Source organism: Lonchura striata, chromosome Z, assembly GCF_050655825.1.
Source record: "Lonchura striata isolate lonStrDom1 chromosome Z, ASM5065582v1, whole genome shotgun sequence".
Lineage (NCBI taxonomy): Eukaryota > Metazoa > Chordata > Aves > Passeriformes > Estrildidae > Lonchura > Lonchura striata.
In genome coordinates, this window is record NC_140740.1 from 82,550,858 (window position 1) to 82,577,704 (window position 26,847).

Below are 26,847 nucleotides of genomic sequence, written 5' to 3' on the forward strand. Positions count from 1 at the left end.
TGCTTTGCCTTGCCTTGAGAACATCAATTTTGAGAGCTAATAGTCTGGTTTTTAAGTATGCCAAGCTCTTGGGAATTAATATTGACCTAGGCCTGGGTCTCATAGTTGTGTATGACACAAATCTCTAATACACCACAGAGGTCAAACCTATCTCAAACAGCACACATTAAGCATATTTTTACTTCTTTTCCTCTCAGCCTCCGCTGTGAAAAGAGGATAATAGCCTCTAGTGTCATCAGGGTGATAATTGCATGTTTACAAAGCTTTCAGATAATAGAATAATGAAAGCCATAATAAATGAGGAAATAAATAGCAGTTCATTTTCATCCAATTTTAAATACTTTGTAACCACTGGAGAGTGAAAGAAAACAGGGAAATGGAAATGTGTAAACATCAGAATGGGGGTAACTCCACACATTGGAACGACAGGGATATAATTACATATTCTTACTGTGTAAACCACATTACTTTTCTCCTGAGCACCATATTAATCTGAGGTCAGGCTGTTGAAGCACAGATCAGGATTCATCTACAAAAAACATACAAATGGTGTGTTTTATTAAACATCAGTGTTTAATAAAGCAAGTTTAAATTTCTTCTTGTGTGATTGTCCAGGCAAAAAGAAAAAAAAATACTGAGGATAAGAGCTTAATATAGTTCCTTTTTAATTTTGAGATATAGATCTTGATAATCTCATATTTGTAATTAATACAGCTGTAATTCTGTCACAAAGTTTTAGTGGCAACAGAGACCCCAAGATGAAAACTCCAGACACCTCATCTCCAAGCTGCATGCAGTTAGGAGGACCTTGAGAGAACTGAAAGTGGGAAGTTTGTTGAAGCAATCTAACTGCTGATTTAATGGTAGTTTTATTGGTGCTGTCCTTCCTACAGATTTTATCTGCAGAATCCATCTGCGATGTCCATGAAGGGTATGTGTTACACTGGGTGGGGATAAGTATTCATGCCCACCTGTGTGCTCTTTTGAACTCTTCTAGGGTGGCAGAAGCCAACATCAGCCAGCCTTGGGCCTGCCTTTTTTTCAGCACAGACAGCAGCAACCTGCATGGGGAAGGTGGCAGTGAGATAGGGGCTGTGGCTCTGCCACACCACCTGTGTGTCAGGAGACTGTCTTCCTGCTTCTGAGATGGGATGAGTTTGTTTCTTGCACGTGTTTATCTTCAAGGCATATACAAACAAAGAGATCTACCTTCTTGGGCTAGCATTCACGTCTCCCTCCCACCTGTGACCTGAATCATTGTCTTTGCTGAAAAGTACTGCAGTGGTTTACAGGCAGTCGAGATACATTCCACCTGACCTGCAACATAGGGAATTTGTAGGGTAACTGAATGTTCCCTACCCCCTGGACCACCACAGTGTACTAGCATGTGGTCTTCATTGTGACTAACACAGTTTAGAGCCAGAAAAAGGAGATACTTTCCTACTTCATTGTGGCAAACCACATGTTCCTCTGCAGAGCTGTCCCAAAGCTCCCTGAAACTGGTCACATCCGACTATTTGTTCCCCTGATGCTATCACCTCGGCAAGAGCTACGCAGGTCCTATCCCATCAGAATACAGTCATTGAGGAAGCGATTTCAGAAGAGCATGAGCACAGGCTGTTTCACTGAAGTTCCTGATCCTGACTGAGAAATTGCCATTTCTTGCTGCTGCACACAGTTTTACAGCTTTTCCCAACTTCTTTTAGGCCTGTGCCAGTTACAATCAATAAATCTGAGTGAAATGAGAGTGAAACTCTGCTCTTTTTTGCAGTGTCTTTTCCAGGAGAGCAAACCCCAAAATCTTCTCACAGACCTATGTGAGTTCAGAATACTTTGGATGTGTATTAGAGAATCACAGGATCATTTACGTTGGAAAAGACCTCTGGGATCATCAAACCCAGCCTTTGACTGATCAAGTCATTGTCAACTGGACCAAAGCACTAAGTGCTATGATCAGTCATTTCTTGAGCACCCCCAGGGATGCTGATTGCACCAGCCCCTGGAAAGTCCATTACAATATTTAACAACCCTTTTAATTAAGAAATTCTTCCTGGTGCCCAACCTGTACTTCTCCTAGAGCAGCCTGAGGCAATGTTCTCTTGTTCTACCACTTATTGCCTGGGAGAAGAGGCTGATCCCTGCCTGGCTGCACCCACTTTTCAGGCTGTTGTAAGAGAGAGAGCTAGATCACCCCTGAGCCTCTTTTCCTGAAGGCTACACAATCTCAGTTCCCTCAGCAGCTCCTCATCAGATTTATACTCTAGACCCTTTTCCAGCTTTGTTCCATTCTCTGGACACACTCCATCATCACAATGTTCTTCTTGCATTGAGGGGCCCAAAACTGAACACAGAACTCAAGGTGTGGCCTCACCAGCACCAAGCACAGGGCAACAATCACTGCCCTGGTTCTGCTGGCCTCAGTATCCTTGATATAAGTCAGGTTGCCATTGACCTCCTAGACACATCCTGGCTCATACTCAGCTGGCTGTTAACTAGCACCCTCAGGTCCTTTTCCACTGAGTTTCTCCCTAGCCACTCTGTCCTAAGTCTGCATGGATTTTTGTGGCTGAAGTGTAGGAAGTGTAGGCACTTGGCCTTGTTGAATGTCATACATTTGGCCTTGGCCTATTTATCCAGCATGCCCAGATCCCTCTGCAGAGCCTTCTTGCTCCCCAGCAGATCTGCACCACCACCCAACTCAATGTCACCCATGAACTTAGTGAAGGTGCACTCAATTCCCTCATCCAGATCATCAACAGAGATATTAGACAGGACTGGTCCCACTACTGACCCTGGGGCACAGCACCAACAGGATGCAGCACCATTCATCACTATCCTCTAGGCTCAATCCTCCAGACAGTTAACACAAAAAAGAGAACTGTCCAAGTCATGGGCTGCCAGCTTTTCCAGGAGAATGTTGTGGGATACAGTGTCAAAGGCTGTACTGAAATCCATATAGACAGCACCCACAGCCTTTCCATCATTCACTGGACGGGTCACCTTGCCATAGAAAATCAAACTGGTGGGCAAGACTGCCTTTCCCAAGCCTGTGATAACTAGGCTTAGTCCCATGGTTGTCCTGTACGTGCCATGGGATCACATGCAAGATGATCTTCTCCATAACCTTCCCTGGATCCTCCTTCCAATCCTTGTAAATGGGCAACACACTGGACAACTTTCAGTCACCTGGGACTTCCTCAGTTAACCAGGACTGATGATAAATGATGGACAGTGTCTCAGTGAGCTCTTCTGCCAGCTCCCTCAGTTCCCATGGAGGAATCCATCCAGTCCCACAGAACTGTGAGGGCTGAGTGCCACAGGAGATCTCTAATGATTTCCTCCTGTTCCCTGCCCCTGTTGACCAGCTCAGAGGGCAGGTTGTCCTGGGTAAAGTCTTGGCAGGCATTTGGCCTTTTCCTTATGCTTGGTTACAATGTTCCACCCTGGCTCCGATAAAGGATGGTGTTTTCCTTGGCACTCCTTTTGTTATTAATGTATTTATTAAAATGCCTTTTATTATATTTTATACTCGCTTTCAGCAGATTGAGTTCTAGTTGAACTTCTACCTTTCTGATTTTTTTCTCTGCATGACCTACAAACATCCTTGCACTCTCCCTGAGCTGCCTGCCTCTTCATCCAAAGCTCATAAACTTATTTTTCCTCTGAGTTACTGCTAAAGCTCTCTGTTCAGCCAGCCTGATCCTCTTCCCTGCCAGCTCATCTATTGGCACATGGGGATGCCCTGTTCCTGCACCTTTAAGATTTCCTTCCTAAAGTATATCCAGCCTCCCTGGGCTCCTTTGTTATTAAATACTCTTTCCCAGGGGACTCTGAACCAGTGCCCTGGACAGGCCAAGGTCCACCCACTGGAAGTCCAAGGTCCAAGCATTTTGCTGATCCCCACAGCCCTTCTCTGTTTGTGAGCAGCAGCTCTGGCAGGGCAGGCCCTGGTAGGCTCCCCTATCACACTCCAGGAACCAAGTTTATTGGTTTATAAACCAAGTTTTTATTTTATAACCTCTGTCAGAAGAACAAATTTTTCCATTATTGTGTCTAGTAACTTTTGTGGTATTTCTGACCTTATCAGAAGAAAAAAATCTGCAGAGTTTTAGAAATGTATGTCTTTGGTTATTGTCTTAAATAGGCTTCCAACTGTATAGGCACTGCAAAAACATAAGAATCACTCTACCTTTTCCAAAGTTACATTATAGATATACCAGGAGTATTTTACTGGCATCAGTCTATGAGGAATACTGCCTTTTTCCATTGCTACATTTGGCACAGACTAGGATGGGTATATTCTAGTTTTTCCAATCTAATTTTATCTTTAGTGAGGTGACCTGGAACTTTCTTTAGGGACCCTCCTTTATACCTCTGGCTGAAACTGTGGCAAAAGATCACAGCTGATCCTTCAGCTGTCTCAAGGGCTGTTTAGAGACCCAGCATTTCTAAGCACCCCCTGACAGAGCTGTCTGCTGTATCTTGTTTTTCTTTTATGTTGCAGTTTCATGTTGGTCAAGAAATTGTGCGATCCTTTTTGACTGAGATTTCCCAGTCCTAGTTTAGCAAAAGAATGGGAGGAAGGCAGGGAAAAGAGCTGATCCAAATTGGGCTTCTGGGATTTGTGATCTTTCCTTGTCTTTTTTCCAAGTCTTTGCTTAGCACAGCTTATATCTCTAAGATAAGGGATACCCTAGACTGCCATGACCTCACATAGTACCTATTAGGGATTGTTTCACTGCGTCCAAAGACTGTTTCATAAACAGCATCTTTGCCTCCAAGATGTTCTGGCAGCCAGATGTGTACGTTTATTCACTAGTATACAAAGAAGACATGACAGCCTTTTGGGGTTTTACAAGCTGAGTCATTGGATAGTGACTAAGAATGGTTATTCATCAGTAGCTGACTACTAAACCATCTTCCAGCCTTATGGGACAGCACCCATCAAAACTTTACAGAAAGTTGACTTTAACCCCATATTTAGTTATCAGATTTTAGGTCACATTATGAATAACATTGTGATTCAGATGTCTTAGAGATGTTCAGAAACCTCTTACGCTAGGGTTTCCTTGTTACAGTTATTAGTCATAAGGTTTCCAGAAGCAAGTCCTCCCATGCAACATGATGATTGAATGCAGGTGGTGGAGAGCAGCCTTCTCCATCCATTTCCTAAGTAGACAATGGGAAAAAAAACCAACCAAAAAAAAAACCCAAAAAGAAAAAAAAAACTAACCAAAAAAAAAAAAACAACCACCAACCAAAAAAACTAACCAAAAAACACCCAACAACAAAAAAGCAACCACTCTGTAGGTACTTCCTCTGAACAAGGTCTACTGACTGTGATACACAGCAAGGATATTATTAATTTTTCATCATTTCAATCTTCAAAATTGGGTGATGTTACTTTTGCTGTCTCTGGAGTTTGTGTCACTGGTGGAAGAGCTGCCTCAATCTCCTTGAGTAAAGACACTGGATTCAAGTGTGCAAATCTTTCACCTTCTGCATAGCTGGAGGTTTTCAAGGACATTTATCACAGAGGTGACACTTCAGGTGGCAAGGACAGAGATCCTTCAGAACTGTCATTGTGACATAAAGAGGACTTTGCAAATGAGTACAACTGCTATAGCAAAAAAGACACTGGTTTTCCAGCATCCAAAGCATATAGAATTTGAGTGGAAAGTTGTCAGTGCAAAAAAAAAAGGAAAAGAAATATCAATTCTTTTCATTCCATGTAGAAAAAAATTTAAATTTAAACTTAATTTCATCCAAACTCCAATGAAAAAATCTTTAAAAAAGAAATGTGGTTTGAAATTGGAAACTCAAGCCTGTATCTAAACCAAAGCTCTTATTATTGTGCATTTTTTAAAACTCATCCTACTTGAAATCTGAAAACCTCCTAGAATTACTGTCACGTTCATCTGAGAAAAACCTAAAATGCCAAGTATTTGTGGGATAATTGCTGTTTACTTTACATTTGTTGTTGCCCTGAATTTCAGCAGACATATGCTTGCACAGTTCAGCCATTAAGTTTAACATCAGCCACTTTGCAAAGTTAAATAATTCAGCTGTTTGCATTTGCCTACTAATTGCTGAGAGCAGCCATCCACACAAAGGATTAAGTGACTATTATTCCTCAGAATAATGTAAGTCTTTTATTCTGTAGGAAGTCTAAAAAATGTCATTTGGTACTTTCATGTATAGCATCTCTAGGAATAAGTTAATGGAGTACAGCAAGTTAAAAATCTCTTTGGGCCTGTATATCAAATTCCATCTTAATGTACTTTTAACTCTAGAAAAACATCTTGGAGCGGAAGTATTTGGCTCTTAACTTCCATCTACTACTAGTGAAGCACTGTTTTACTTCTAGAATGAAATAGCTCATTTAAAAAAAAACCCCAAAACAAATAAGCTGTCATGTCCAAAAGCATTTGAAAGTTTGCAGTAGGCATTAATGAAGACAGCAGACTCTTCCATGATAGGGGTGCTGAAAACAACACAGCAATATATAATCAAATGAATACTTTATGAGTCATTATAAATCTGTCTTGAGATAGTGCCTAGAAACTAGAATTACATTCTTCCCCTAAACACTTTTAACTTAGTAGACTTTATTGCAGAATTTTACAAGCATTAGTGACTTTTAAAAGATTTCCTTCCCTTTGCATTTATATCTCCTCCATAGAGTTCATCAGTAAGAAATCAAGGCATACATATCAAGACAGTAGTTTTCAGACTTTTCTGTTCAGTTTGACTAATCTGCTATGTATACATCTCAAGGGTTCTTTCCCTGGTTAAATAAATACAGAGGCTTTCACTAACTCTTGCACTTGCTGCTCTGTGAGTAGCAAAAACCCTAATTTAGCAAGGGGGAAATAGTTGCACTGGATTTAATTCTAAATTATTATATGGTAACTCCTGCATTTTAGAAAGCAATTTGGTTTTCTTTGTACCTTTGGCAAAGTGATGATGTCTAAGTTTGGGGTTCTTTGGTGCATTTTAGTGACTTCTACACGACCTTGTAAGCCAGGAGTTGTGTCTACACAGCAGGGTGTGATGCTGTGCTGCAGCACCACTGCAGGTAGCAGCAGATGCAGCTGAACAGATGCAGCAGATGCAGTGCCAGAGCTCTGTAGTTGACTTGAACTTGGAGTAACTCTCTGTCCAGCCAGGCAGGCCCATGAGCTACTGCTGGCTCAGAACTGGCTCCTGGACTATCACTCAGTGACTTATGGTTCTTACTTATGCTTTCAAAAAGACACAGGCTTCTAAAGTCACATCTCACAACCAGTGTGTTAGTGTGTGCATCCCTGGGTTTGTTTTCCTGAGAGGTACAGAGCTCAGTCATGGCTGAAGCATGCAGTCATCCTCATTGTTGAACCTGCTGTCTTGTGCCAACAGCTTTGATCCCAGGTGACACTGGCTAGTGCTGCTGGAGGAAGGATGGATTCAGACACATGGCTTAGGCATGCAGAAATTCCCAGAAACATCCATCTCTGCTCATACTGGTGGGAGCTGCAGTCTCCAGACCAGTTTTGTAATTTCAGTAGTTATTTTGCTTCGCACTGCAGAAACAGCATTGCCTTGATGTAGCACCTGTTGCTCACCTTCAGGTAAAACTCAGTGTTGCCCCAGTTGCATGAACAATTGTGAGAAGATACTGTGTCTTCTCCATAATGTCACAGGCTTGCATTGTTCCACCGTACTCACAGACCTGGATTTCTGAGTTACCTCTGTCCATGCCTCAGCAATTATTCATTAGCTTAGAATGTCAGCTGTAAGTTGTACATGCACTTGCTGCTGTGGTCTGGAGGATGTTGGAAAATCCCTCACTCCAGAGAAGCTGTCAAACATCACTCTTGCTTTGCCTTCCATAAAATCTACTGAGCTTCAGTTATTCCAAGAAAAGGTTTTTTTGGATTGTTTGTTCTTGTGTAATTTTTGGTCCACAGAAAATGGTTTGTGATTTCATATGATTGTTTGTTTGTCTATATCCCTATGTCATCTGCAAAACTGGCCATGTTACCATGTTCTGGAAACAAAGCTAGCTTGGAGAAATTTTGTGATCAGTACTGGTAGTTTTGAAAACAAATTTGAAGCCCTTTCAGTCCAGGCACTGCCTATAGTACAGTACTAAGCTGTGCAAGAACCAACTTCTGACTTCTGGGGTCTTCTTTCCTTGCAGAATTGAAAAGAGGAAGAGCTGCCCAAGCTTTATTTTAAAGTTGAATTCTTCCAAGAGTAGTATGTGATTAATGAAGGCTTTGAGCTTGTTATAGGCATGATCAGTCTATGCTGTAAATGGCTATAAACAAAGCAGGGGAAGGTAATGCAGCTAATTCTAAGCCAATGTTTATAAACAACTTGTCAAACTTTATCACTGTTGGCTAATGTCTATTAGTAATATATTAATACTTTATAAACTATTTATAAATGGAATCTTAATATAGGAAGAAACTTACGCAACTTGGTTCTTGTTAAGCTTGTTGTTAAGCATAGAATTGTCTTCAGATCCAGCCTGCACAGGTATTTCTTCTAACATTCAGAGAGGTAGTACTGCACAAACACTGATGTTTGTCAGCCTTGATAAATGCAAAGCTGATGTGCTGGTTGAAGAAAGAAAAAGCACACCATTCAGAAGGTTTTCTGACCCAGTACCCACTTCCTACTAATTATATTCCCCCTAATACTCTGCTCTGATCCCTCTCCAAATGACTGAATGCTGGAAGTTTGCAGTATTTGGTTGTTAGTCCCAAGTTTCATGTTGGTTAAATATACAGAGGATAATTTTGCTGTGTAATTTTAAGTAATCAGATCACACTACATTTGATCTCCTAATCTATGAAGAAAGTAAAGTGCTACTGAAGAGGAAATGATTCACTGGCCTTAAGAAATGAGAAGACAACCCTCTCAAGATGCAACAAGGAAGTATTAGAATCAAGTATTTCAGTGGAACGCAGCACAGGTGAATACACTTCCTTGACCCCTCCTTGCCACATACCTGCAGTATTAAATTTTTTTTTAAGAATTGTTGATGTTACTTCTTCCTGTAGAAGTAACAGTAGGGTAATACTGCTTAATGCACAATTTACCCTATTGTGTCATAGGAATGTGACATGTTATAAGACCATATTCAATCCAAAAAATAGAAAAATGTTGACAAATCAGAATAGTCCTGTGATAAATACTTCAGGACAATAGGAAGCAATAAGTGTTTTTTTAAAATATAATCTAGACCAATGTTTCATGTCTGTTCTTTAGAAACAAATCCTCATTATCCATGACTGGATTACACACTTTGCAAAATAACTAAACCGTTCTAAAAGTAAAATAAAATATTTTTTTTTCTTTCTCTACATTTATGAGTAGTTTTATGATTCTTTTTTTTTTAAGATCACATGTTGTGTTAGCCTAATTTACACAGAGTGTAAACTGTTGGTTGAGCCCTTTCCTCCACAGCCCACATCCGCTATCTGGACTATCCATCATTTGCCCTGAGTGTCTGACACTTGACAGTGCACCCACCCTACCACAAGAGACTGTGCTCCAAAGGAGCAACTTTAATGAGGCAGAACAAAGACCAAATTTCTGTACAGTACAATATACTTGTGACCTAGCAATGGACATTTCTTGTGGCATCCCACAGGTTCTAGACCACACCTCTCAGCCCCAGCTTCCTTCCCTAGCCTCACTCTCCACTCAGCATACCATAAACTGGGAAGGGAAAGCCAACATGAAAATGAATGCATTCTATGAGACATGTATTTTTAATTTTCTTGGTTTTTTTCCAGTTTGATGTGAGCTGTATTTTGTTGAGCTTGACAAACAAGGCAGCATTGCTGTGTATTAATAAGGCAGTGCAAGCTCTCAACACGTGTTCAGGGTTAGCTTGAAATTAACAGATGAGGACCTGTATGACCCATTGAGTTGTTTCTGATTCCAGTAGTGTCACTAAAAGGAATGGCCTGTGCTGTTTGTCTTCATCTGGGAAACACACTCATTAATGTTAGACAAGACAAATTGGCTCTTCTAGACTGTAATGCAGTATTGAAAAGTGATCTAAGCATGATGTTTTACTGAGCTGCATGTAGGTGAGGAGCACAAATGGTTATGAACAAGCAATATGTTAGCATTAGTGCAGCTCAAGGAGAAAAGTGAAACAGTTAGATCTTCCAAAAGCATTTTGTAGTAGAGAGCCCAAACTTGTGTGTCATTTTTTAAAATTAAAGGTCTGTCAGAGGAACTTGCAAATTCACTGTCTGTGCTGGAAAAACAAGCACTAAGAAAGTGGTATGATATAGACCACACAAAGCAAGAAAATTAAAGGAATATTTTTAAACCATCTCAGTGATTTAGGACTTATTGCCATTATTTGGAAAAATTACAGGAGTATGAGACTAAAACATTTTGCCCATCACTGAGACACTGGTTCCTAAGTGCCTACAGACCTGTGACTGCAAAAACATCAAAATGGAATCAGGAGTAAGTGTTCAGAGCACAGGACACTGGGATGCTGGCAGGCCACAAGCCTTGATTCAAGTACCTTCCACCTCCAACTATGTCACCATGCACTGGATGCATCAGAGGCAACTTCAGCTATGTCTGCAAAAATCACTCGAGTTTGCCATAAGAGGCTGCAAAATGTAGCAGATGAGTAAATGAGTCCTCTTAGATACTTCCTAAGGCCAAAGCAGATGGTGCTTGTGATGTATGAAGAATAAACTTTCATGGCATTTCTGTGTTAACTTATGGTCTGTCTACCCCTTGGGATAAAGTATCATGTGTGACTGTTTGGGGGCATTTTTATCAACTACCTTGTAAAGAAAGGGGAAAATGTGAAACATTCTCATTCTGCCTCTTTAATGTCTTTTTGGGTTTTCTTCCCATTAACAAATCTTGCTGTTTGACAATTGAGACAGCTCTGTTTAACAACGCCCTGGTCTGGTTTCATGGGAGATATGCTGGAAACAAATATCTGAAAACAACATGTCAGACAATTACACTCACTTCTGAATCAATAAAAGCTCTCCTTCAAAAAAAAAAAAAGTGATGGGAAATTTTCCATCACTCTATCCTGCTTCTTTCATTTTTCCCACTGTTTTCAGATTTAGAGACTGGCCAGCAGCACCTCTTCATCTGCTCATGTTGTCCCATCATGAACTCTCTGGTAGACTCAATTTAATGTGAGAATGAGACTTACAGGTTAGCTCCTTAACAAGTTTTATTTTAAGCCTAGTGCTTCTATGAAAATGCAGAACTTCACAAAGCTACTCAAGTCTTCTCTTTGCACTGTGCTCTCCTGCCAGCCCAAGTGGCAAACTGTGCAAAGCATCTTCACAGCAGATCTGTGACCAGGGCCAAGAGCACTTTCTTTTCAAACAGGCAGTCTTTGTACAAGTGTAGAAGCTGACCTTTGTTCTCTCAGTGCAGTGAATGGGCTTGAAAACTGTTGAGCTGTAAAAGAGATCTTTTGACACCTTGCACATTAACACAGGCAAAGATGTTCACCCACAGCAGCAGCCTGGCAGTCAGTGAGGAATGAGAGAAAAGATGCTAGCACTTCTTCACAGACAAACTGCAACAGCAGATCTCTGTTGTGGCTATAGGAACACCAGGTTTGCACTGAAACAGGAGAAATCTGTGTCACAGAACAAGCGCTGCTTTGCAATCCCAGTTTAGCAGCAGTTGAACATTGGAAATTGATGCACTGCAGGATGTGTAGAGCACACGCTTTAACAACCTACTGTAACAGTTCTCAAAAAGGCAGATAAAGGGCTTAAATGTAAAGTAAAATGAGTGAGAAAATGAAATTAACAATATCCAGAATTCAGAGGACTTTTAACCTAAAGCCAGGACTCAAGATCTACATGCCTGAAAATTTCTCCCTTTCTCAACTAGGTAAAAGAACTTCTTTATTTTTCTCTTTATTTGTTAAATGCCAAAGGTTCACTAACAGAAAAAAATTTACCTAAGTCTATTACCAGTTTTGGATCTGGATACAAATATATTTTGCAAGGGCTCTTTCTCTCATTCCAGGCTGATTTCTTTTAAACCAGCAAATTACTGAAACTCCAGCGCAAACAGAAAGCTGCATCATTGTGATTCTTGCAACTTTCTGATGAAATTAAAACATATCCGTGCATTTAAGGAATGTTGCTTATATTTAAGTAAGAAGTCACAATTTCCATGCCAAACATGGACAGATTTTAGTCATAGCATTACTGAGAGAAACATGTGTTCCTGTAGCTCCTGAGATCTCAGATGTGCTGTGCTGATGTTTCCTCCACATCTGCTGCAAAGATCAAAGCTGTAGAAAGTGAAGTTTCTGTCTTTTTTAGGGGAGTGAGATACCATAAAGACAGCAGGGAGGGGATAGGAGCTAAATAAGTCACATAACTGCCTCCTAGTTGATGGACAGCGCAATGGAAAGAGCAGCTATCTTTCCTCTGTGCCACCTACACCTTCCTGTGATAAGCAGTCAACACAAATATCTGCCATTGGTTGCACATCATAGGTATAAATCAGAAGTCCCACACAGTGGTACTAAGATAAGGACTTGATCCTTTGCTGGGTTGCAGGAACAGTCATATATTTGCTCTGAGTCTGATGTACGAGAACCTGAGGAACAGATCTTTCAAACACAACTTTTCAATTAATTTTAAGGTCTCCACCAAAACCCACATCTCTTCTTTGGGAATCCAGTTCTGGTTTACATATAAACCACCAGGAATTTAATTTCAATGTGAAAGTTACTCAGCTTTCCTACACAGCACTGAGCTAATTCATTGGGTAATCTCTCACACTCTATCACACATTGAAATAATAGAAGACTGGCTCCATCCATCTTTCAGTTCAGCCTGTTGTGAAATTATCAGTCTTATTTCTCTGAAACAACGTGTAAGGAAATATGCAATGACATTACACTGGTGCTCTTTGAATGAACTGTGTTACTAGGTACAATAAATGAGCAATGTGGCCATTCAGTGCGTCCTCTGTTTCAATTTGATAAATTAATCCAAAGCAGATTAAATTGTATTCTGCCTATATTTTTCCTTTTTTTTTTTTTTTTTTTAATGAGGTACCATTTCTTTTTTGGTTTTAACTTATGTTCATGCTTTTCCCTTCCCTTCCCTTCCCTTCCCTTCCCTTCCCTTCCCTTCCCTTCCCTTCCCTTTCCCAAACTTCTCTTCCTGATACTTTCATTCCCTTCCTGGAACTTCCCTTCCCAGAACTTCCCGGAACTTCCCTTTTCTCTCACTTCTTTTCTTTTTTTTCATCTAAGTAATGACAAAAACAAGGGTGAAAAAAATAGAAGCATGTTCAAGAAAGAGAAGACGAGAAGAGATCTCTTGGCTGGAAGAGAACCAATGGCAGCAATTGAGAGAGGGCCAGAGTATTGCCCCTGCAAAGATAGGCTTTGTCTGGCTCAGGTTGTGAAAAAAATACGATGTGTCTGGCTCAGCCGGGAGCAGGAGCAACTTTGGGCATTTATTAGCACCTCAGTGGCTGTGGGGTGGGGATCAGCAATGCTTACAGGAGATGGAGAGACAGTGGCCATGATTTGAAACAGGAGAGTTTGCAACTGGGTATACAAGATGGAGAAAAACACTGCAAGAATTATTCAACATCACAGCAGGGTCCAGATTGGCTCTGAGGGCTCTCTTGGAGGTGGTTTTCAAGAACTGACTTGACAAAGTTCTGAGCAACCTGTTCTGAACTAATAGGCAGTACTCTGAACAGGAGGTTGGACTAAATCTCCCTCCCAACCTGAATCATTCTGTTACTCCAAGAACACACATCAGAATGAAGTGAACTTTTTCTTTTTCCTCACATAAAGACTATACAGGTTCCTGTGGCCTTTCAAGCTATTCAAGCAAATTTTATTTCTCATTACCATCTATGCTCAAACTCAATTGCAAAAATCACAGAAGAGCAAACAAATGCTCCTCATATAAACACGGCACGCAGTGATTTAACCTCATGTATGGACTCCACTGGAATGGCTTTGAGGGTTACCTCTGCCTTGGTCTAAGCCTCCAAAATACTAACTTTAAATTTGTAAGACTTTCGCCAAGGTCCCAAAAACTTAGGACTGTCTGATCCTCTTCTCTTGAGGCAGCAAAATGCTTCTGCTTCAGTCTGAGTCCTTAGCTGATATTTTACTGTTGAAGCAGGCATGCAGATGCTTTGCTGATCTCAGGTTATACAAAGTGATAGTCTATAAAAAGTGGCATTTCTGTACTATCTTGTTCAATGGGAGTGGTAGATACAGCTTCAATACCTCAGTGAGCAGCTGCCCCAGAGCACTGTGAAATGCCTTTTGCTGGGCTTGATTAAGATGATGTAGCATTGGAGCTAGTCATTCACTGCAAAATCCAATATCAAGCAAAAGTTTTGCAAACCCAAAATTTCTGATGTGCAGCTGTGGCTTGCACTGCACCCAAGTCTTTCAGTGAAGTATGGTTGATTTCCCACTTTTTCTCTGAAAGTGGGATGGTCACTATCTAGAATCAGTAAAGGCTCAAATCCAAGGAAACTTTGCAGAGCCTGTAGGAGTTGAGTACACTCTGTAAAAATGATAGTCATTTATCTTTGTTAACAGTGCTAAGGATGTTGCACAAACATAGGAAATTTCCATCCAGGGCAAAGAACAGCACTCCTCCCACCACCTTGTGTTTTTATTGTCGCTCTCACAGGACACAAACTCTTACAGAATGATCCAGAGCTGCATTTCAATAAAGCAGCCAAAGCCACTGATGCCTCTCCTAAGTCCAGCTCCCCTGGCCCTCTTACTGGGTGAAGGTCAATGCAAAGATTACCTGTGATCTGGGAGAAGATATTTAAAATACAACCTGGTAAAAAACCTGAAAGCCACTACAAAAGTTTGAACAGTATTTTGTGGGTTTGTGATTTCTCAGGCTAATTTCAAAGCAGAAGGGAATGAAGGGCAAGGGAGTAGCTGACTCAGTCTTTGATTTGCCTTCCAAGGATTTTGATCCCTATTCTACCATCAAAATAAAACACCTCCATTTTTGAAACTGCTCCATCACGACCCTGAGGCATGTTCCTTGAAAACAGAAAAATGGTGTTTTCTACTTGTTTTGCTAGATATAGAGAATGAATCTGAATGCTTTGGTTTCAACCAAACAAATGGGAACTGAACATTTTGGGATACATTAAAAAATACATTTTCACATAGGTTCAGTTGGGATTTTTGGTATCATTTCTGTGCTTGTCCCATTACCTAGATGAAACTGAAAATGTTAAAAGAAGGACACTTTCAGCCTGTGAAGGCCAAAACTTTACTGGCAGAATTACTCATTGGGGAGATTCTGCTGTCCTGGAAGCAATTGCAGCTGTTTGGTATGACTCTAAGGCCACATGTCACTGTGGCAAACACAGTCAAATGATGGGAGTTTGTTTTCATTGCATCAAGAACTGATTTATCTCTGAGCTCTTTGTGTTTATTTTTCTGAAAAATTGGTAACATAGAACCCAGAAAACTGGCACATTCAAATAATTCTTATTTTCAAGTGCCTCCTCCACTTTGAAGTGGCATCCACTTCATGTCTTAGATTCCTGTGTTTGACCTATCCTCCTTATGTTAACACTCTGCCCTGTTCCAATTGGGATTCATTGGTGCCCTATGCAGATAAATTATTTTAACAGTGATAGGAGTGAGGCCATATTAACTTTCTCACAATTCAGAGGATTTTTTCATAAAAGTAGAATTGACTTGCCAAAGCAGCTCTGTTATGCATAGAGGCAAACATGATAACAGGTCAGGAGTGAAAAAGAGGCCTTGGGGCAGCACCTGTAGTAGGAGATACCAACACAATGCTGCATGTATCAAGAAAAAGGCAATAACTGTACCCTCTGTTTCCACTTTCTCCTACTTATGGGAAAGGCTACCACCCCCTGGGAGCACCATTGCCTTCACTCCTGGTCAGAGCTGAGATGAGCATGCAGTGCTCATCCTTGCATTGCATCTGGCTCCAGTGGGCCAAGAACATCTCAAATTAGATGCAGGTATTATAACCCTGAAGGTCAGGCTCTCTAGACCTCCACAGGTGATGTAGATTTCTGCCTGACTGAACTGTCACCCTAGGAAGACATCACAGAGGACAGCTGCTGATTCTTGGTGTATAGAAAAGTGCCTTTCTTCGGGCTGTGATTTCCAGTCCCATACACAGATCCGTCTTCCACCCATCGTCTGTATGTTGCCTTCTAGTCCACTTTTTCTCAGACATCATGAGTCTCTCCAAAATATCTGGCATCTCTAGAAAGGGCAGGATTGTTTTACCCTCGCCAGCCTGCCTGGTGGGAGAGAGGAAGTGGTGGGAGGTCAGTATGGGAGTCGTACAGCAAGTCCATTGTCTCTGTTTCATTGTGCTTTAGGATTTCTGAAGGGCACCCAAAAGGGAGTTGGTTGCCCTGCCCAATGCATAGTCGTGCCAATTTAAGAAGCAAAATGTCTTTTTACACCCTTATGCTGGATGATTTCAAATGTGGAGGAGGAGCTGTGCTGGTTCAATGCAAGATTGAGAAAAAGTCCTACCAGATAACACTGTTTCTCCTTTACACCTTTCTGAGTAAAATTAATATTAAAGCACTGGACTCATGTGATAGAAAATTGGGTTATGTCCTGGGTTTTCACTAGTTTGCTTTGGTACCTATAATCAAGTACTTCAAAAGAAATTTATGGAGGAATGCAGATCTCCCAACTACTGTCTTCCATCTGAAAATGAAGGTAATCATCATACCTTCCAGTAGGTTTTTTGCCAGAATTTTAGAATAGAGACTGAGGCATGCTTTGGGTTTAAGCAGCTCCCAGAATTAATTGAACTTAATTTTTGGCTGAGGTCTCACCTTTGTAGTGGTCCAAATAAATTAGGCATTTATCTCAATTTCAGAATTTCTTGAAGACAGTAAAGGTCTGTGTAGAAAATAAGGAGATGGTCCTGTGCTCCTCACCCTTACCTCCCTGTCCCCAGCTGTTTGTTAGCATCTTATACCAGCTCTAGTGCCAACTCTAGTACAACTTTGTCAGATTATTTTGCTTATGCCTTGTTGCCAACACAAGGAAGGGACCAAAAACAGAAGCAGAAGGGCAATGCAACCTCTTTAGAAATCTCTTTAGACTGGATATCAGTCTTATCCTTCACAAACAGAAAAACTTCAAATTCCTTCATGCCAAGGAACATAAATAATTCCTACTTTAGAAAACCCATTTACTTTCCTTGATTATTTTATACACAAACCACATAAGCATGAATTGGTCACAGTGGTTGTAGTTTTAGGCCCCACTTTTGAGTAATAGGAGTGTGTGCTTTTTGATGTAGTAGGTGCAGTCCTTGGATTACCCAAAACTAAGTATGTCTCTTCAAACTTATATCACTTTTTCAGCATGTGCTTGGAAAAGAAAGTAGCATTGTCATACTCCTAAACACAGCATGGTAATCTGCCCCACAGCTCCAAAGTAGAAGCAAAGTGGAAGATTCTACTGGCTGACAAAGATTATCTTCTGTTTCCTGTCTCAGGGAAGAAAAATGAGCAAAAATAAAGGTCATCTGTGTTTATATTAACTATACAACAGTTCCACTATGTTTCGTAACAAACTTGGGTCATTATTTATCCACTTGTCCTTTATATCACAGCTTTTAACTCTTTGCTTATCATGATATTTCTAAAATCCGTAAACAGTCAGGGAGAAGTATTCTAGTTTTCTAAATAGAGCATTAGGTCATTTTATTATCAGAGAAATATAACGCTGCCCATCTGCTGTTGTTTCACATGTGGAACAGCAGGCAGCCTCCTCCTGTTAATTATTTCAAGGAAGTCACTGCAGCAGCTTTGCTATAAGGGCCCAGTTTCGTTTCTGTTCTTCATGGTAACTTTCCCCACAGCCATCTGTGAGGTGTGGGTAGTGCTGTGCTAAAAAATACATGCAAATCCCTGGCTAACAAAACACTCTTGATACAATTTGCTTCGAATATTTAAATTTTGTAATTGGAGCAAAAGTAGAGTTTCATTTTTGCTTTAATTTGTCTCTCTGTTCAAAATCATGTTTACATCTTCCTTGAAACCTCTGGAAGAGGTGAAATCTTTACATCCTAACCTGAAATATCATTACCTGTTAGATAACTGTACTTCTTCCTGCAGCAAGATGTCTCTCTTGTTACTCTCATACACCATAAAATACAGGAGAGCAGTAATGAGATATAATAATTAATTCAATCCCAAAATCCTAAATCCCCTTGTGGTTCACTGAAAACATATTCTTCCATGTCAGAAGGCGAAAAAAATGTTGAGGTAAACAGGTTGGGTCACAAAGTAAACAGAAATCTACTGTGGCTAGAAGCCTCTCTCAGCAGGCATTGTATTTCTGCAAAGGATCTGTACAGTGCTTAGCAAAGTTTGCTAGTTCTTGGAAGTGCTACACTAGTGCAGAAACAGAAGATGTTATTTCATACAGATAAATACTACACTAAGGAGTTATCAAGTGGTTTTGTCCCCTCTTGAGTTTAGGTAAAAGAGCAAATTGCATGTGAACTTACCACAACCTCATATGAAGTGTCCCTCTCATATCCTATTCTTCCCAGTTCCCACCACCTCCCCTTTGCATCTTCTTCAGGTACATCCTGTGCCCTGAAAACTCATTGCTTCCACCACATTACTGTGCCTCAGACACCAAACTGTGCATCAGGATATGGTGCTTCTCCTTCTAAGTGTCAAAAATATTTACATTGAAAATGTCTAGCAAAACTCAATTATCAGATTACTCCTACTGAAAGTGTAAAATAAGACACAGCGGGGGGGTACCACTTGGATCTCTGTGGGGTCTCTTTTCTTGTCAGGATGTCTCAGAGAACAGCATACTTTGCAACACACTGAGGCTAGCCTGGGCCATGGAATTTTCTGGAGCACCTGTGGTGTGTCTCTCCTGGGACAATAATGCTGGGGTGGAGGTTGCTTTTTTTTTGTTTTAGTGTGAGGAGAGATTTGTCAAGGATTCTCCCTGGCAAAACTGTGACCTTCTAGGGAACTGTGATGTTTAAGAAGTCCCAATCCTCTCTTAGGCATCCTCGAAGAAATTTTTCAGTGGAAAGTAGTAGGCATGAAAAAGAAAGACTGACAAAGATTTGATGGGCCAGCAGCATTCTCCAGACAATATTATAAGAAAGCATACAACAGAATGCTTGTGTCACTGTTATACAGACTTTGCAAAGGAATGTAGACCAAGTGGATCAGTCAAATTAGCATAATTTTTCTTTAAAGATCAGATGGATGAGGATATTAATAATCCAGGTTTGTATCTATTTATCTATACGTATATTAGCTATACATAGGTGAACCTACATCAGGACGTAGCTTTGTATATTTTCATGCAGTAGGGATAACTTTCTTTGTTCCTTTATACAAATAAATCTCATGCATGATCATTACAACAAATAAGGTACATGAAAAAAAGAATGAGAAGTTTATAAGATAGCACTCACTGGAACTCTGCACAGATCTCATGAAGAAATGAAGGGCACAGAAATTGGAAAACTATTGCCTTTTTTTGAGATCTTACTGTAAGTTTTGTCTCAGTGAGTATAAATAGTTTTCAATGTGAAGACTGCCTGAATTGTTTTAATGTCCTGGAGAAGAAGCATCCTGTATTTTTTTTGTAATTTATATAATTCCCAATGACCCATAACTGTTGGCATGAGGTTGGACCACTTTTAATGTACTAAAAAACATAGCAATGTGCAAATTAAATGCAAGTTTAGATAAAATTGGTTTCTTTTGTTTTGACATGTGCACATGTGGCTCTGATTAAGGCCTCACATTGAAAAGGACATAGGTGAGATGACTTCTAAGTGTGTTAGTACTGTAAAATATATTACATTCTCTATTATAATCCCCCATAAGCAATGGCTGCATATTTCATATAGCAGCAAGGATGACCACAAAATATGTGCTATATTCAGATATAGTTAGATGCTACTGCAAGCACATTTAATGTCTCCTTCTACTTTCTTTGTCTCAGATTGGTCTTTCTTCCAAACAGTTTGTTATTACATGTTACAAATGTTCTTCAGCTGAAATCTTGACTCCACCTTATTCGTGTCCAGAGTATAGGTCGTGATTGTTTTCATACTGATTTTCATACTGGTCCTACAATACAATTTAATAATGAAAGTTTAGCCCTGAGATCTTTGCTGGGTCTCTTAAATGTTGTATTTTCTCTTACTTATGTAGCTAACAATTATTTTTGTGTGAATTACTAGATATATTGCTGTCCTTTTCACAAAGGCCAGCTTGCCTCTAGAATGCTTCCCTGCAAAAAAGTGGAGTCTGGGCAGAGGAACTGACCAATCCTAACATGATTTTCCACCATGAGATGCCTGTGCTTAACCCTACCCTCTTCTTGGATCTCCATTTCATAACTCTGTGTCAGGATCAACACCACTTCCAAAGAAGCAGTACTGCTAAAGGCAAGGCAAAGTTTTCCCAGAAATCTTACATTTCTAATCTTCTAAGGAGACTTTATGAAACACGTAGTAAGTATATAATAAAATATATATAAAGTAATAGAGCAGCAATAAAGTAAATTAGAATAAAAATGAGCTAGGTTCTTGGAGGTAAGCAAAGAGACTATAAAATAGGAGGAAATAGAATGAAGGTCACTGTTTTTTTATCAGAAATCTAGTCCAGAGCTCCAAACCCATTTTCACAAGGACAAAAATACATGTGTGACACGTGAGGAAATGAACTCTCCAGGATGTGCTTTGGGAGTGCTCTAGGACAGAAGCATCTTGGAAAGAGGTGATAATGGCCTTAAAAGGGCAGTGATGAGATTGTGGAACTCCTGTGTGTGGGTTCTGGAAAAAAAAAAAGATACATTTGAAAACCAAAGAAAACAAAAGCTCCCGGAAAATGTGAGCAGCTAAACTAACTGTAGACACTTGGAAAATGGAAAGATATTTCTTTTTTTTTTTTTTCTTTATTTTTAAATAGGGGTTTTTGTAATCTGGCTTCTGTTCAAGGCATAAGAAAATATGTCTTGATTTCTGTGTCTGTTGTGTGCACTCTTCAAAATCACAGCCTGCAAACCCAAAATAAAGAAAACCACTGGAAGGTAAACCCAAAATATTCCAAAATACTGCTTAGGAATTCATCAGTATCATTAGGAAGTGGCCTTTTTTAGTGGATGGATCCATACTGCTACTTCCTTCCATTTTTACCCATCCATCAAATTGAAGCTTAAGAAATACTCAGGTATCTAATAGACAAATATATCAGCTAGTAAACTCAAGTTGCAACTTCGAATTGTAGTAACTAAAATAATATAAATTATGGGGAAATTGACAAAAGATAGCTCTAGAGTTCACTACCAATTTCAGTAGACCCATGGTAGACAAAGCTTTATGCTGATGTGATTTATGCAATGCTTGGTGTAATTTCAACTAAATTATAGCATTTGTCTTATGGAAGAGCAACCATATCTCTATCAAACTACGTACCTGAAATCAATATTTCTTGCACCAGTTAACACTTATCATTTGGAAGTAGAAACTCTGTGAAAATGGTGCTATATGTTAGGCTTTCAGAGATGGGTTCTTTATCTGAATAAACTGCAGGGATAATTTATTTGTTTCATGTTTTCTTTCAAGGACTCAAAGAAAAACCTAGAAGGCTCTTACTGAACTTACTGTGAAATATCTCCATACTTTTGGTGGCTAGGATCTACAGCAAGACTCAGTATTTTTTTCTAAGGCTGCTGAAAAACTAGACAGAGGGTTTTAATTAGAATTAGGAACTTGTATGCTTCTTCTCTGCAGTTGTGGCTACTTTTTTCCAACTCTCATTGTTTCCCTATTACGTTTATTGCTGGACTGTCCTGCTGTTGATAACAGTGCCAGTTTTGTCTTAAACAGTGATGTGGTTGTCTGTTGCCCTTGTATTTGGTGAAAATTTATTATAAAGTAAAGTAAATATTGCTTTATACTCCACATGCATTTGCTACTTATGCTGGAAAACCCGATCTGTTAAGTTATAGACCTGAGATCCTCTTTGAGAGGAAAGCACAGTCTTGCATAGACAGTTTTTTTGATGGGTATATCATCTTTCTGTGATCTCTGGGACTCGCATCCCATTATGTCCTTGGAAAGGCATCTTGATGTGACTTGTTCTGATGCAGAATGGACTTCAACTCAGTGCCAGAAGTGCACAATACACAGCAACAGGGAGAAGGTTCTAGAAAGTAACACAGTGCAGTTTTCAAAAGATGCTTTCCAGCATCTCACCTGTTTTACCTGGCCAGAAAGAGCTATCCCTCACAAAGTCTTTATCAGCACCATCTTTTCTGAGCTTTAGCAGCTCTTGAGACACTTAGTAAAAGCACTGCAATGTACTAGAAAAGCCAGAAGAAATCTACAATATTGAGTATAAAATTGATTTCTTGAATCACATTTGAAAACAGCAGTTGAGTCAGGAGAAGATCTCGGTGTACAAGGCATATACTTGTCTTTCACTTCCTTCATTTAGGCCAACAATTAATCATGGCACAAGAGGTAAATGACTGGGGGATTTCAGTGTAAACTGTGCTGGTGGATTGGTAAACATTTCTGGTATTGTTGCAAATAACCAACACAAGTGTAAGGAATGGAAGTTTAGCTTTAGGCCTGTATGTTTACCATTACAATTTTAAACTGTTTATAAGAAGAAGAGTGCTTTAAATGTTCCTGAGGAGATGGGCAAAACCACAGGACTGCTAAGGGTTTAACTGAGATGAAGTGTTTGCCTTAAAATTCAGAGAAACGTGGTCATTCTGCAGGCATGGTTTGTCATTTAAAAGATTGCTGTTGACATTGTGTTGTGACACCAGCCTAAAACATTTATGGTAACTCCAGAAATGGGGTGTACTAGAAGCTGGAAGGCAACATCTGGATTCTTCCTTATCACTGTGCCCTTTAACAGCTAATTCAGAGTTTTCCATGTAAAATAACAGTGCAATCCCACCAGCATCCCTCCACCCTCTTCCCCCACCCTCTCTACCCCTCTATTTTTATTGGAGATGTTAAGATGTGGATTTAAATGTCCTCCAGTACAGCCCTAGATCCAGGACGCATCGCAGTAGGTGAAAGTGTCAGTTGTCATGGTGAGCAGTAAAACATTGACTGGGGCTTTCCACTAGCTAAGCCACTGGATAAAAGTTAGGTAGAGCTGGATGCTGTTCTCCTGGAGGCTGGCAACTGGACATGCCACCTCCTTCATGTCTGCTGAGAGACCTGATCTGACAGCTCCCTTCCATGTTGGAGACCTTGGAATCAGTAGCTCAAATTATTCCTCTGCATGACAGGGGTCAAAACAATCCTTATTACCATCAAGAACTTCTCTAAGAGATTAGGAACATGTTCTGGTTGGAGGTTATTTTATATCCTGTTTAATGCTGCAGGGAAAACTAGGAATCTCTATGTGGATTATATGGGGTTGGTATGGGACAGCAAAGACCTTGGTTCCAGTTGGTGTTCCAAGGTATTTTTAAACATCCTCTGAGGTTTGGCGCCCTGACTTTGGTTTTGTAAACATGTGATGTTGGCAAGTAAGAAACCAAGATTTGCTGCCAAGGCAGGTGGGGAAGGATATTAGAAAGACAAAGTCACTTACCTTGGTGAAAGGGATCTTCAGGGCTCTGGTCAGCCTCCACCCAGCAGCAGTTCACAGTAACCTGGTGGTACCTGAGGAGGAGCTTTCACCTTGGGACCATACTGAGGAAGAGGACTAATACCTAGCTTGTGACTATGACAGCCTATGAAGTTAAAAAAACAAAAACAAAAAAAAAAAAACAACAACAACAAAAAAATTTTTTGTTTCTGTGTAAAACTGAGTGTTCTAAGTGCATTTCAGGCTGACATCAGTGCTCATTAGCAAGAGAAACATAAGGACAGTTGTAAACAAGACAGCTGTCTTCACCTGAGAGCTCCCTCTCACTTATTAATATGCTGAGCTGATTGCTTTTTTTGTAAGGATGGTACCAAAAAGTGTGTCTGACCACAGTAAACTCTGTAGAGCACTGAACTGCCAACAAATTACATCTGCTTGAAAAAACTTTAATTTAAATAATATAGGCCAAATAAGAAGGAGAAGACCAGCATCCTTATCCCATGTCATTGGTTTTGCTCTTTAACCTTGTCTTCTCCACAGCTGGATCTGATGCCTGTCTTTTTCTGCATGTGCCACTCAAAAGAGACCATGTAATTCTGTGTGACTTTCATGTGCAGGTGGGTGTAGCCTCTCTCATGCTACCCTGAAATCAGCCCTTACCAGCTGGTGTTTTGCAAAGGTCTTTCTGGATTGCACTACTCTAGATTCTGCAGTCTTCACTGTGTTTGTCCTTCCTTTGCCCCTCTGCCTCAAACACATTTTAGAGACCTACTTCCCAAGATTTTGAAGCACCCAATCCATTAAACCTCCCCAGTGTCACAAGTCCTCTGTTACTGAAGTGGTACGTAGGAAAATATGTTCCATCTCATGGAGCATCTCCCATGAAATAAGGAAAATGTTGATGAACTGGATAAGGAATATGCCTTTAATACAAATGATTAGAGGTATACATGACGTCTGCCAAGTTCCTGGAGGAATTCCTCTGATTTAGAAACCCTGTCAATAAGGGTCTTCTGGATAACCCTGAGCTTGCTGGGGACCATCTTAGATGGAAAATACAGTTTAGTCTCAATCATATGGATGCTTTTCTAGTCTTTATAAATTATTTTAGTGCAGGAGTAACCTTTCTGCCCATGCTACCTGGGCAAGTATTTAGACTGAGCAGTCAGATTTTACTTTTCAACTCTGTCTCCAGTCCAGACAATGGGCTTTGGTAATAATGGAGTGATTTCTGGCTGCTGTAAATGTGGGGGGTTATTTCAGTTGCCAAGCTTACTTTAGCTGATGAGCTGATGAGATAGAACTATCAGTGCAGTTATAAACAATCAGTCATAAACAGATAGCTAACATCTACCTAGAAGACAGACCACTGACCTGGAAACACTGCTGAGATCATAGCCAGACCCATAGCAATATGTTGGCAAGAAAGATTATTAAATACAGACCAAGAAGCTCAGTTAGCAGGATTAAAATATACCTCTTTATACAGCAAAAGACCAACTTAATTATCTCTGGTACACAGGATAGTTGAATGTGTCTAATGCCTTTTGATCCTTCCTGGAGAGAAAGATAGTTTATTTTTTGCTAATTCCAATTTTCTGTTGAAATAGCCTGGAATCATTAATCCTGCTTTTATTTCCCTTTCTTTCTCTCAAAGTTAAGAATAATAAAAAAAATATTTGTGCAGACATTTATATGTGAAGTTTTGCTGAAGAAAATCATAATCTCGTTTATATATTCATAATTTTAAACAGATGTGTATCAATTGATGTATGAATTTACATCTATATACAAATATATCTGTATGTACATGTGAAAGTACAAAGACTAATATATACAGACATACAATATATGTGCTTTTATACACACACACTCTCACATGTGCATCGACACTACCACCCTGATACTCACAGTGACCATTCTTTGAAAGAAATCACATTAAGAATTTCTATACTGTCAGTCATCTTATGACAATGATCCCTTTATCAGAGTACAGTGGTAGGTTAGTGGAAGGATGGACTGTTTTGGGAATGAGCTATTGAAGTGGTCTCAAGGTCCTCATGGGGAGAATTTGCCTCTGAGATCCCTCCATTCTCTTGCCAATAAAACCTGAAAAACAGAAGGTTATTGACAGCACTCATTGAAGCTGCAGGTGAGCTCATGCCAAGGCCAGGGAAGAGTGAAGGAGCTGAGCCATCAAGAAAGCAGAGGAACCCCTGGAAGATTTCTTAAAAAAATTATAATGTAAAATATTATGGAATAGATTCAGACATTGAGGCATAAGCCCATGGAGCATGTATGAGGTTAGTCAGTTTGAGCTTGTGGAGAAAGCAGAGTGGGAAGAACCCAATGAAAATCAAGAGAGACAAGTTCACATCCCTGCAGCTGGGGAGGAACAACCCCAGGCACCAGCACAGGCTGGGGGTGACCTGCTGGGAAGCAGCTCTGTGGAGAAGGACCTGGGGGTGCTGGTGGACAACAAGCTGTCCATGAGCCAGCAGTGTGTCCTGGGGCCAAGAGGCCAATGGGATCCTGAGGAATAGGAAGAGCATTGCCTGCAGGTTGAGGGAGGTGATCCTGACCCTCTGCTCAGCCCTGGTGAAGCACATCTGGAGTTCTGTGTCCAGTTCTGGACTCCTCAGGACAAGAGACACATGGAGGTCCTGGAGTGAGTCCAGAGGAGGACTACAAAGGTGTTTGAGACTGGAACACCTTGCCTATGAAGAAAAGCTGAGTGAGCAGGGCCTGTTCAGCCTCGAGAAGAGATGTCTGAGAGGGACCTTATCAATGCATACAAGTATCTGAAGGAAGGGTGTTGAGACAATGGAGCCAGGCTCATTTCAGTGGTCCTCAACAAAAGGACAAAGGCCAGTGGGCATAAACTGAAACACAAGAATTTCTGTATGAAGATGAGGAAAATCTTATTTATTTTGAGAGTGACAGAACACTGGGACAGACTGCTCAGAGAATTTGAGGAGTCTCCTCCTCTCCAGATGTTCAAAACCCACCTGGATAGAACCCTGAGAAATCTGCTTAAATGAACTAGCTCTAGCAGGGGGATTATAATAGACATCTACACAGATCCCTTCCAACCCCAGCCATTCCGTGATTCTGGTGGATTTCTCCAATGTAATCACTCTGCAGCCTTGCCTCAGTAGCGAGGAATGACTCAGCACAGCTTTTCTCCAAGTGTAC

General features: G+C 40.3%; 1 long non-coding RNA gene across 1 annotated transcript in view; it reads left to right on the plus strand.

Moving 5' to 3' along the window:
- The window catches only part of LOC146763910 (uncharacterized), a 242,467-nt gene extending 215,718 nt beyond the window's left edge, over positions 1–26,749 (plus strand). Inside the window, exon 3 of the long non-coding RNA XR_014951715.1 lies at positions 1–26,749. This exon is cut by the window's left edge and continues 44,853 nt beyond it. This is a non-coding gene — a long non-coding RNA (uncharacterized LOC146763910).
- The last annotated feature ends 98 nt before the right edge of the window (positions 26,750–26,847 follow it).